Source organism: Micromys minutus (genome assembly GCF_963924665.1).
Source record: "Micromys minutus genome assembly, chromosome: 21".
Lineage (NCBI taxonomy): Eukaryota > Metazoa > Chordata > Mammalia > Rodentia > Muridae > Micromys > Micromys minutus.
The window spans coordinates 23234916-23244841 of record NC_137956.1 but is presented as its reverse complement, the minus strand read 5'-3'; the positions used below and the strand labels follow the sequence as shown (position 1 = coordinate 23244841).

The following is a 9926-nucleotide window of genomic DNA, read 5'->3' as shown; positions in this document are numbered from 1 at the left end:
GGGTTGGAATTTTGATGGGGATTGCATTGAATATGTAGATTGCTTTTGGTAAGATGGCCATTTTTAAGATGTTAATCTTTCCAATCCATGAGCATGGGAGATCTTTCCATTTTCTGAGATCCTCCTCAATTTCTTCCTTTAGAGGTTTGAAGTTCTTGTCGTACAGGTCCTTCCCTTGCTTAGTTAGAGTTACACCAAGGTATTTCAAAGTTTTTGTGACGATTGTGAAGGATACCTTTTCCCTAATTTCTTTCTCCACATGTTTGTCCTTTGAGTATAAGAAGGCTACTGATTTGTTCTAGAAATTTTGTATCCAGCCACTTTGCTGAACTTGTTTATCAGCTGTAGAAGTTCTCTGGTGTAATTTTTGGGGTCACTCAAGTACACTATCATGTCATCGGCAAAGAGTGATGTTTTTATCTCTTCCTTTCCCATTTGTATCCCCTTGATCTCCTTTTGCTGTCTATGTTGAATAGGTAGGGAGAGAGTGGGCAGCCTTGTCGAGTCCCTGATTTTAGTGGGATTGCTTCAAGTTTCTTGACATTAAGTTTGATGTTGGCTGTTGGTTTGCTGAATATTGCTTTTATTATGTTTAAGTATGGACCTTGGATTCCTGTTCTTTCCAGGACTTTTAACATGAAGGGGTGTTGGATTTTGTCAAATGCTTTCTCAGCATCTAATGAGATGACCATGTGATTTTGATCTTTGAGTTTGTTTATATGGTGGATTACATTGATGGATTTCCTTATATTGAACCATCCCTGCATCCCAGGGATGAAGCCTACTTGGTCATGATGAATGATCGTTTTAATGTGTTCTTGGATTCGGTTTGCAAGGATTTTGTTGAGTATTTTTGCATCAATGTTCATAAGTGAGATTGGTCTGAAGTTCTCTTTCCTTGTAGGGTCTTTGTGTGGTTTAGGTCGAGGGTTATTGTAGCCTCAAAAAATGAGTTAGGTAGTATTCCATCTGATTCTGTCTTTTGGAATAGTTTGGAGAGTATTGGTGTTATATCCCCAATAAATGTCTGATAAAATTCTGCACTGAACCTGTCTGGACCTCGGCTTTTTTTGGCTTGGAGAATTTTGATGACTTCTTCTATTCCTTTAGGTGTTATAGGGTTATTTAGATGGTTTACTTGGTCCTGGTGTAACTTTGGGATCTTGTATCTGTCTAGGAATTCGTCCACTTCCTCCAGATTTTCCAATTTTGTGGAGTATGTTTTTGTAGTAGGATCTGATGATTTCTTGATTTTCCTCAGTTTCAGTTGTTTTGTCCCCACTTTTCTTTCTGATGTTGTTAATTTGTATACTCTCTCTTTGCCCTCCAGTTAGTCTTGCTAGGAGTTTATCAATCTTGTTGATTTTCTCAAAAAACCAACTCTTGGTTTTGTTGATTTTTTCAATGGTTCTTTTTGATTCTATTTGGTCTATTTCTGCCCTAATTTTGATTATTTCTTGCCGTCTACTCTTTTTGGGTATATCTGCTTCCTTCTGTTCTAGGTCTTTTAGCTGTGCTGTCAGGTTGCTGATGTAAGCTCTCTCTAGTTTCTTTTTGGAAGCACTTAGGGCTATGAGTTTTCTTCTCAATACTGCTTTCATTGCATCCCATAGGTTTGGGTATGTTGTGTTTTCATTTTCATTGAATTCTAGAAAATCCTTAATTCCTTTTTTTATTTCTTCTTTGACCCTGCTATCGTTTAACAGAGCGTTGTTTAGTTTCCATGTGTCTGTGGGCTTTTTGTTGTCTTTGTTGTTGTTAAAGACCAGCCGTAGACCATGGTGATCTGAGAGGATGCATGGGAGTATTTCAATCTTCTTATATCGATTGAGGCTTGCTCTGTGTCCAATTATGTGGTCAATTTTTGAGAAGGTGCCATGGGGTGGTGAGAAGAAGGTGTATTCTTTTAAATTGGGATGGTATGTTCTGTATATATCTATTAATTCTAGTTGGTTCAAAGTCTCTGCTAGTTTTGCAGTGTCCTTGTTCAGTTTCTGTTTCCATGATCTGTCCATTGGTGAGAGTGTGGTATTAAAGTCTCCCACTATTATTGTGTAAGGTGAAATGTATTTTTTGAGCTTTAGTATGGTTTCTTTTATGAATGTGGGTGCTTTTTTATTTGGAGCATGTATGTTAAGGATTGAGAGTTTCTCCTGACTGGTTTCCCCGGTAATGAGTAAAACGTGTCCTTCCTTATCTTTTTTGATAACTTTTGGTTGGAAATTTACTTTATTCGAATTTAGAATTGCCACTCCAGCTTGCTTCTTGGAGCTGTTTGCTTGGAAGTTTTTTTCCCACCCTTTTACTCTGAGATAGTGTCTGTCTTTGTCTCTGAGATGAGTTTCTTGTATGCAGCAAAATGCTGGATTTTGTTTATGTACCCAGACTGATAGCCTATGTCTCTTTTTTGGGGCGTTGAGTCCATTTATGTTAATAGATATCAAGGAATAGTTGTTTCTGTTTCCTGCCATTATTGCTTTTGTGGGTTGAGTTATGTCTGTGTCTTTTGCTTCTTTTAGTTTTCTTGTTTAGGAGTTTTCTTGTTTTTACCAGGCTGTGTTTTCCCTCATTGTATTGGGTTTTCTACATATAATTAGTTGTAGTGCTGGGTTTGTGGTCAGATATTGTGTAAATTTTGATTTGTCTTGAAATATCTTCATCTCTCCATCGATGGTGATTGATAGTTTTGCTAGGTATAGCAGCTTGGGCTGGCATTTGTGTTCTCTTACGGTGTGTATGATGTCTGTCCAGGCTCTTCTAGCTTTCATAGTCTCTGTTGAGAAATCGGGTGTGAGTCTGATTGGCCTGCCTTTATATGTTACCTGGCCTTTTTCCCTTACTGCTTTTAGTATTCTTTCTTTGCTTTGGGATCTTGATGTTTTTACTATTATGTGTCTGGAAGTATTTCTTTTCTGGTCCAACCTATTTGGAGTTCTGAAGGCTTCTTTTATGCTCGTGGTCATCTCATTCTTGAGGGTAGGGAAGTTTTCTTCTACGATTTTGATGAAGATATTTACTGTGCCTCTTAGTTGATACTCTTCTCCCTCTTCTATTCCTATTATCCTTATGTTAGTTTCTTCTCATTGTGTCCTGGATTTACTGGACATTTTGGGTTAGGAGCTTTTTGTTTTTTGCATCTTCTCTGGCTGTTTTGTCTATGTTTACAATGTTGTCTTCTGCCCCCGAGATTCTCTCTTCCATCTCTTGTAATCTATTAGAAATGCTTGCTTCTATGATTCCTGATTTTTTTTTTAAGGTGTTTTACCTCTAGGGTTATCTCTTTTTGTGTTTTCTTTATTGTGTCAATTTCTGTTTTAAATTCCCTCTTCCATTCCTTCATCTCTTTGATTCTGTTTTCCTCTAGTTCTTTGAGTTCTTTGAGTGTTTTTCTTGTTTCCTCTTTAAAAGCTTCTGATTCTTTTTGCTTTTCCTCCCGTTCTTGTTTAAGTATCTCTATCAGCATCTTGAGGTCTGTGTCTTCCTTTTCTGGAGTGTTTGGAATTCTGATGTTTGCTGTTATGGGAGAGCTGGGTCTGGTGTTGCCAGGTTGTCTTGGTTTCCTTGGGATATATTCTTTCGCTTTCCTCTTGCCATTTTGTTGTCAGTGATATTTTCTTGCCTTTCCCTTGTATCTGGTCTGTGTCTCTGGATCTCCACTGGTCCATGTGGCAGATGGGTCGAGCCCTGTTCTATGCCTCAGAGTCACTGGGTGGGAACAGAAGTTCCAAAGTTCTATTCCTGGTCACTGCATCTGACACGTGGGGCAGGGCAAGGCAGTGGGTGCACTTTTCGTGTGCACTCAGCAGAGATTCCTCTGCTCCCCAGCAGCCTAGGTCTCCCACTCACCAGTTGTTCAGCCTTTATGAGCTGCTGATCCGGGTGGCAGATGGGCCAGGCTCCGCTCTGTGTCCTGAAGTCGCCACCAGGTGGAAACAGAAGTTTGAAATTTCTGTTCCTGGTCACTGGATTGGGCAGGGTAGGGCAGGGCAAGGGAGGGGGTGCACTTTCCGTGTGCACTCAGCAGAGATCCTTCTGCTCCCCAGCAGCCTAGGTCTCCCACTCACCAGTTGTTCAGCCTTTACGAGCTGCCGATCCGGGTGGCAGATGGGCCAGGCTCTGCTCTCTAATATAAAATTTAAATAGCATAGTTTGATATGATTCATTAAAGGACTTAAATTACGACTGTTGTTTGTAGTTTTCATTGTTTTGGACTTCAGAATGTGTTTTCGATTTATCCAGACTTTTTCTGAGCTCTACAGTAATACTGTGGTCAGGTTGCAGTAAAGAAACTAGTGTAATAAAGTAAGCTAAATAAAATTTTTAACTCCAAGTATCCATAAGAAAATTATGGATAGGGCTGGGCTGAAGCTCATTAGAAGAACATTGCTGGCATGCATGAGCAACAATAGCAAAATTACATTTATGAACTGGCAACAAAAAGGATGCTATGGTTGAGGCTCCTCATAACATGAGAGATTTACGAAAGAGTTGCAGCATTAGTAAGGCTGAGAACCACCGATGAAATCTTCAACTATGGTACATCATCAGGACTAAAAACGTAATCAAAGTTCCATTATAAATAATGTGTTGCTAAAGCTACTAATAATAATCTGTTCTCCATCTTCAAGGTCAAGTGGATGCTGATTGGTAAAAATGGAGCTTCCCAGAAGGACTGGAGTTGCTGAACATTTCTTTTCCTTTTCTTTTTATTGGTTATTTTATTTATTTACATTACAAAGGTTATCTCTCTTCCCTGTTTCCTCTCCACAATACCTCCTATCTCTTCCCCTCCCCTTGACTCTATGAGGGTGCTCCCCCATCCACCCACCCAATCCTGACTCTAGGCCCTATCCTGAGAGGCTCTGCCAGATGCGAATGCTTGCAGCCAACCATCACAGCCTGAGTGCAGGGACCCAACGAATGAGTTAGAAGAGGAAGGTAAGGAAAGGACTGAAGGAGCTGAACAATTTCTTAAAGTAAGATAAAGATGACATTTCATCTTGGTGTTTGCCAGTCTTTCCCCACCCTGGTCACATTTTTATCAGCTCTCTCCTGGCACTGCTTCATTAACTTACTGTCGATGAATACTTTGTTGTTATATAATGTTCTACAGTACTCTTACCAGGAATACATAATGTATGCAGTTACAAGCAGCTCCTTATCTTCTCAGTCTCCTGTTCAGTTCCACTTTTAATTATAGATCTATTGCTGTTCTTCTCTTCTGTGATGACTCTGGCCTTTCCCTTTATATATACATTCCGGATGGGCATCACAGGTCCTGTTAGCTGGGTGGCCGGTTCAAGTTCTTCAGCAGAACTATCTCCCTTTGGAGCAGAAGGCTTCCTGGGGAAAAGTAAGAGCTTGGAGCCGCACTCCTTCAGGTACTACACATTGGCCAGTAGTGATTCCGTGGATTTGTTTTTCCTTTTTGGGTTCACAGAGATGTCGATGGTGTGAGCCATTTTCTTGTGGATACCAGCCACCCTGAGTTAGGGCACCTCACAGTGGGCAGGTGGGACCGGATACGGGACGAGGGGCAATGTGGTGCACTTCCGCCTGCCCGACCTTGCGTCTGCGGATCTCGTGTGCCCGTTGGTTGAACCAAGTGTCCACTCGCTGCTGCCAGTCCTTGTGGAAGTGGGGCTTCGGGATCATGCCATTCCAGCTGGGCGCCATGGCTGCCTCCACCTGCACAGGAGAACGGCCAAGCGAAAAGGACTTCTCTGTAATTCTGATGTCTCTAATGTCACCCAGCATAGTTAGAATAAGCACTCTCCAAACCCCTACCTACAATGATATTTTAAATTCTTCCCAAAAGGGGTGTCTTTAAAAAAAGAGGGGGTTATTCATGTGTATTGGAGTGTCTGTATGGTGTGGTAGTACCCAGAAATGCTAGAAGGTGGTGGTGGATCCCTCTGAAGCTGGCGTTAGATTTGTGAGCGATTGAATGTGAGTTCTGGGAACCAAACTGGAGCCCTCTAAAAAGCAGCAAACACTCTGAACTGCCGAACCTTTTATCCAGCTTCAAAAATGTTCTTAATGATACCTACAGTGGAAAACATTTTCTTAAATTGTTGAATCTTAGCCCAGATCCATCAGAGAAATCACTATTTCTGTTCTTACAGGCATAACATTAAGCAAATGAAATGGAATTCTAAATTTTCTCTTGATCTCTGGGTTGGAGTATGGTTTGTTACTGGGCATCAAACCAATGTCACTTTCACTGTATCTCCAGTTGGGTGACTAATGTATTGCCATTGATGAGTGATATTCTGTAAGGTGATGTATCAGTTTTCTTAAAAGTGGCACTAAAATATTCAGTGAACCATAGTAGCAACATATGTTTCGTCTTTCAAGCTTCTTATTCTCTTCCAAGCACTGACAAGTATCTTTAACGAGCTGTTGAAGGGCCCATTGGGTTCTTAGAATGGCAAATGAACCTGAGCTCCTTAAAAGACGCAGTCTGCCCTTTGATGTCTTGAAACTGAGCATCGAAACCACCAACTTCTGCTTTTTAGCCATGAAAGCTCTTGATCCAGGGACCTTCCTAATGCTGTGACTCTTTAATGCAATTTCTCACGTTGTGGTGACCCCTAACCATAAAAATCGCTTCCCTTGCTACTTCACGACTGAGGTTTTTCTACTGATGCAAACTGGAAAGTAAGCAGCTTGGGAAATGAGTTTGCCAAAGGGGTTCAGAACCCACACCTTGAGAACCACTGCTCTTGATAACCATCTCTACAATGGACGCTGCTACAAACACATAGGGGATTCTGCTGTTCTCATTTATTGGTTATATTGGCAGTCTACTAGCATGTTTCCAGTGATCATTCCATGAAATTATGATGCATCATTTTCCTGGTTAGGGATTTTTTTTTAAAATTTATTTTTAGTCAACTTGTCACAGACTAGTTATTTGGGAAGAGAGACCTCAGTTGAGAAAATGGCCTTACCAGATTGGGCCGTGGGCAAACCTCTCAGGCATTTTCTTGATTAAAGTTTGATATGGGAAGAATTAGTCGATGTGGGTGCTACCACTTCTTAGTAGATGTATATATGAAAACCAACTGAGAAAACCAGTAAGGAGCCTTCCTCAAGGCTTCTGCTTCCATTTGTACCTCTAGGCTCTTGCCCTGACTTCCCTCAGTGATGGATTATTATCTGGAAGTGGAATATGAAATAAATCACATTTCTTCCTCAAGTTTCTTTTGGCTATGCTATTCTATCATAGAGACAGAAACCCTACTTAAGACAATTGCCTTACTTTTTAGGTGACTTTCTTATGTCACTTTCTCCAAATCCCATCATCCATTAACCTCTGTTATTCTCAAACTTTCCTCTTACAGTTTCTATAGAATTTTTGCCAATCTTAGAATTAAAGAGAATTGGGGTCTTCTCTATATTACATATTAAATAAAGGCAGAGTTTGGCTGTTTCTATCTTGTGTATATACCACTGAAACTTTCAACATCAATAATAAAGCAATTCTGCTTTGTTTCTACTCATGTGTTAACTGGAGCGACTCTTAATTTACTTCAAGAATTCCACATTGCCTTCATAACTTGGCTGACTGGCACAGTAAGCCCACTTTTCATCGGGTCTTAGCTTTTGACATGCCTTTCCAGTAAGCTTAATTACTTCAAGCTTTTGAAGCAAGAGGCATGTGACTCTTATGTTCCCTTGACCTTTAGAGGCTCCTCTGAGAGTACTGGGTCATAGGAGAATAAGAGATGGGAATGATTGGCTCAGAACACTTGTTGGTAATGTCTACCATTGGCCATAGGCTTGTTTCAGGAACCACCAAACCAATTAACAACAATTAATCACACACATTGAAGACAAAATGACTAAGCTCATGGAAATTTTACCAAACTATGCTACAGAGACAGGCGGTGAACATATATTATTGGGAGAAAAGCAGTGATGGGCTTCCTACAGTCATCAGTTTGTAGGACAGGCGCCATCTGTGTAGTGCAGTAAAGCAGAGGATAGTAAATTAAGCTCTGTCTGTATTTGGAAACCAGATATTTCAAGTGGAAACTGTTGGTTTTACCAGTGTTCACTTAAGTTGTCTGCCTGATACCTACAATCCTCCTTGAATTTTATGTGGCTTTACAGCACAGGGCCATTTACATTCATATTCCACTGAAAAATACTGGACATTTCAATAGAAATGTTAAGTCATTTGTATAAAGATTTTAAAAACCACAAAGGGCAAGTTAAATTATTGAAAAGCATATAAATGAAATGTCAAATGTACAAAAGCCATGAAAATAATAATACTTAATGAGTTTCAATAAAAATTACTTTTATTCCCAACCAACTTGAGAGTTTCTGAGTAACTTTACAGTCATACTTTTAAAAGGTTAATGCTTATTGATAGATTTAGCAATAAAACACAGAGTATCAAATTTGAATCTGAGCTAACAGTGGAATTCTAAACCTTTTTTGAAATGAAGCATTCTTTCTTTATATATTCATTGTTTACCCAAAGTCAAACTCTACTTTACAATTTATTTGGCAATGTTATTTGGCTTTTAAAGACTCATTGTTAAAATCTAAAGGTTGAAATATTAGAGCCCTCTTACATCATTACTTACTACAATATAAAAATCATTAAAGCCAGATAATGTGTCAGAAGTAGAATCTACATCAAGAAAAGGCTTATTATTTATTTCATTGCTTTCATCAAAGGATGTTAGCTCAGTGACCATCTGCTCTATTCTAGAATCTACACATTAATTTCAATGTATCTAATGAATAGGATTCTCCTTGAAATTGACTTGGTAAGCTCTGGATTTGAAAGACAATTCTTTGGAAGTGATGGCATCTTTGAGAATATGTCTAGCACAGGATTTCAAGAACAAATTTTTTTTTATCATTTGAAATCTTACAAAAGACTAGTATATAAAAGCCAAGGGTGACACACACACACACACACACACACACACACACACACACACACACACACACACCATTCAGTCAACTAACCTGGGCTCATAAATGCTTGCAAGGCTGAACTGACAACCAGAAAGCCTACATTAGTCTGACCTAGACCCTCTGAACCTATTTTACAACAGTGTAGCTTGGTCTTCTTATGGGACCCATAACAGTGGAAGCAGGAGCTGTCTCTGACTCTTTGGTCAGCTTTTGGGAATTCCATCCTCTTACTGGATTGCCCCAACCATTGTTAATAGAAAGGAGGTGCCTAGTCTTACTGCAACTTGGTGTAACATGTCAGTTGATAACCATTGGAGGAGGAGTGGATAGTGGAGGAAGAAAGAAGGTGGTGAGGAGAGGAAAGAGGATAAATTGCAGATGGAATGTATTTTGTGACAGAATAAAAAAGAGTGATAACAGCAGCAGCAGCAGCAAAATAAGCATCTGAGAGATCATTGACCTCTGAGCTTTCCATGACAAAATCAACCACAGTTCCTGATTTCAGCAAAAGGGGGAGAAATATCTATGGCAACAGAAAGGAATACTGAGGAAATGATGTAGAAATGTCCCTAAGACACAGGAGTAAATTTCAAGAGACCCTTATAGCCTTACATCATCATCATCATCATCATCATCATCATCATCATCATCATCATCATCATCATCATATTCTATAATAAACTATAGGTCATGGTATGAATGAACAGCTGACACTTTGCAAAATCAGCACAATCTAGCACGGCATTCTAAATATTTGTCCTAATACACATGGAAAAAGGTGGTTCTCACCCCTCATCAAGGATACTTCTTGGAACAAACAGAGAACATTATGGAAAACTGCAAAGAATTAAAACATAATTGTGGAACCCAGTACAAAGAAATGCATCTGCTCTATAACACCTATATCTAAGGCTCAAGTGTTATTGTCAAAGGGGGAGGCAAAGAAAAAGCAGGAGGATCAGAGAGTAGATTTTGTTCTGTTTGTT

General features: G+C 39.6%; 1 pseudogene across 1 annotated transcript; it reads right to left on the bottom strand.

The window, feature by feature from the left end:
- Positions 1 to 5144: 5144 nt before the first annotated feature.
- Positions 5145 to 5676, bottom strand: LOC308434212 (large ribosomal subunit protein eL13-like; annotated as a pseudogene). The gene has a single exon. The product of its transcript is annotated as a large ribosomal subunit protein eL13-like (transcript).
- Between the last annotated feature and the right edge of the window lie 4250 nt (positions 5677 to 9926).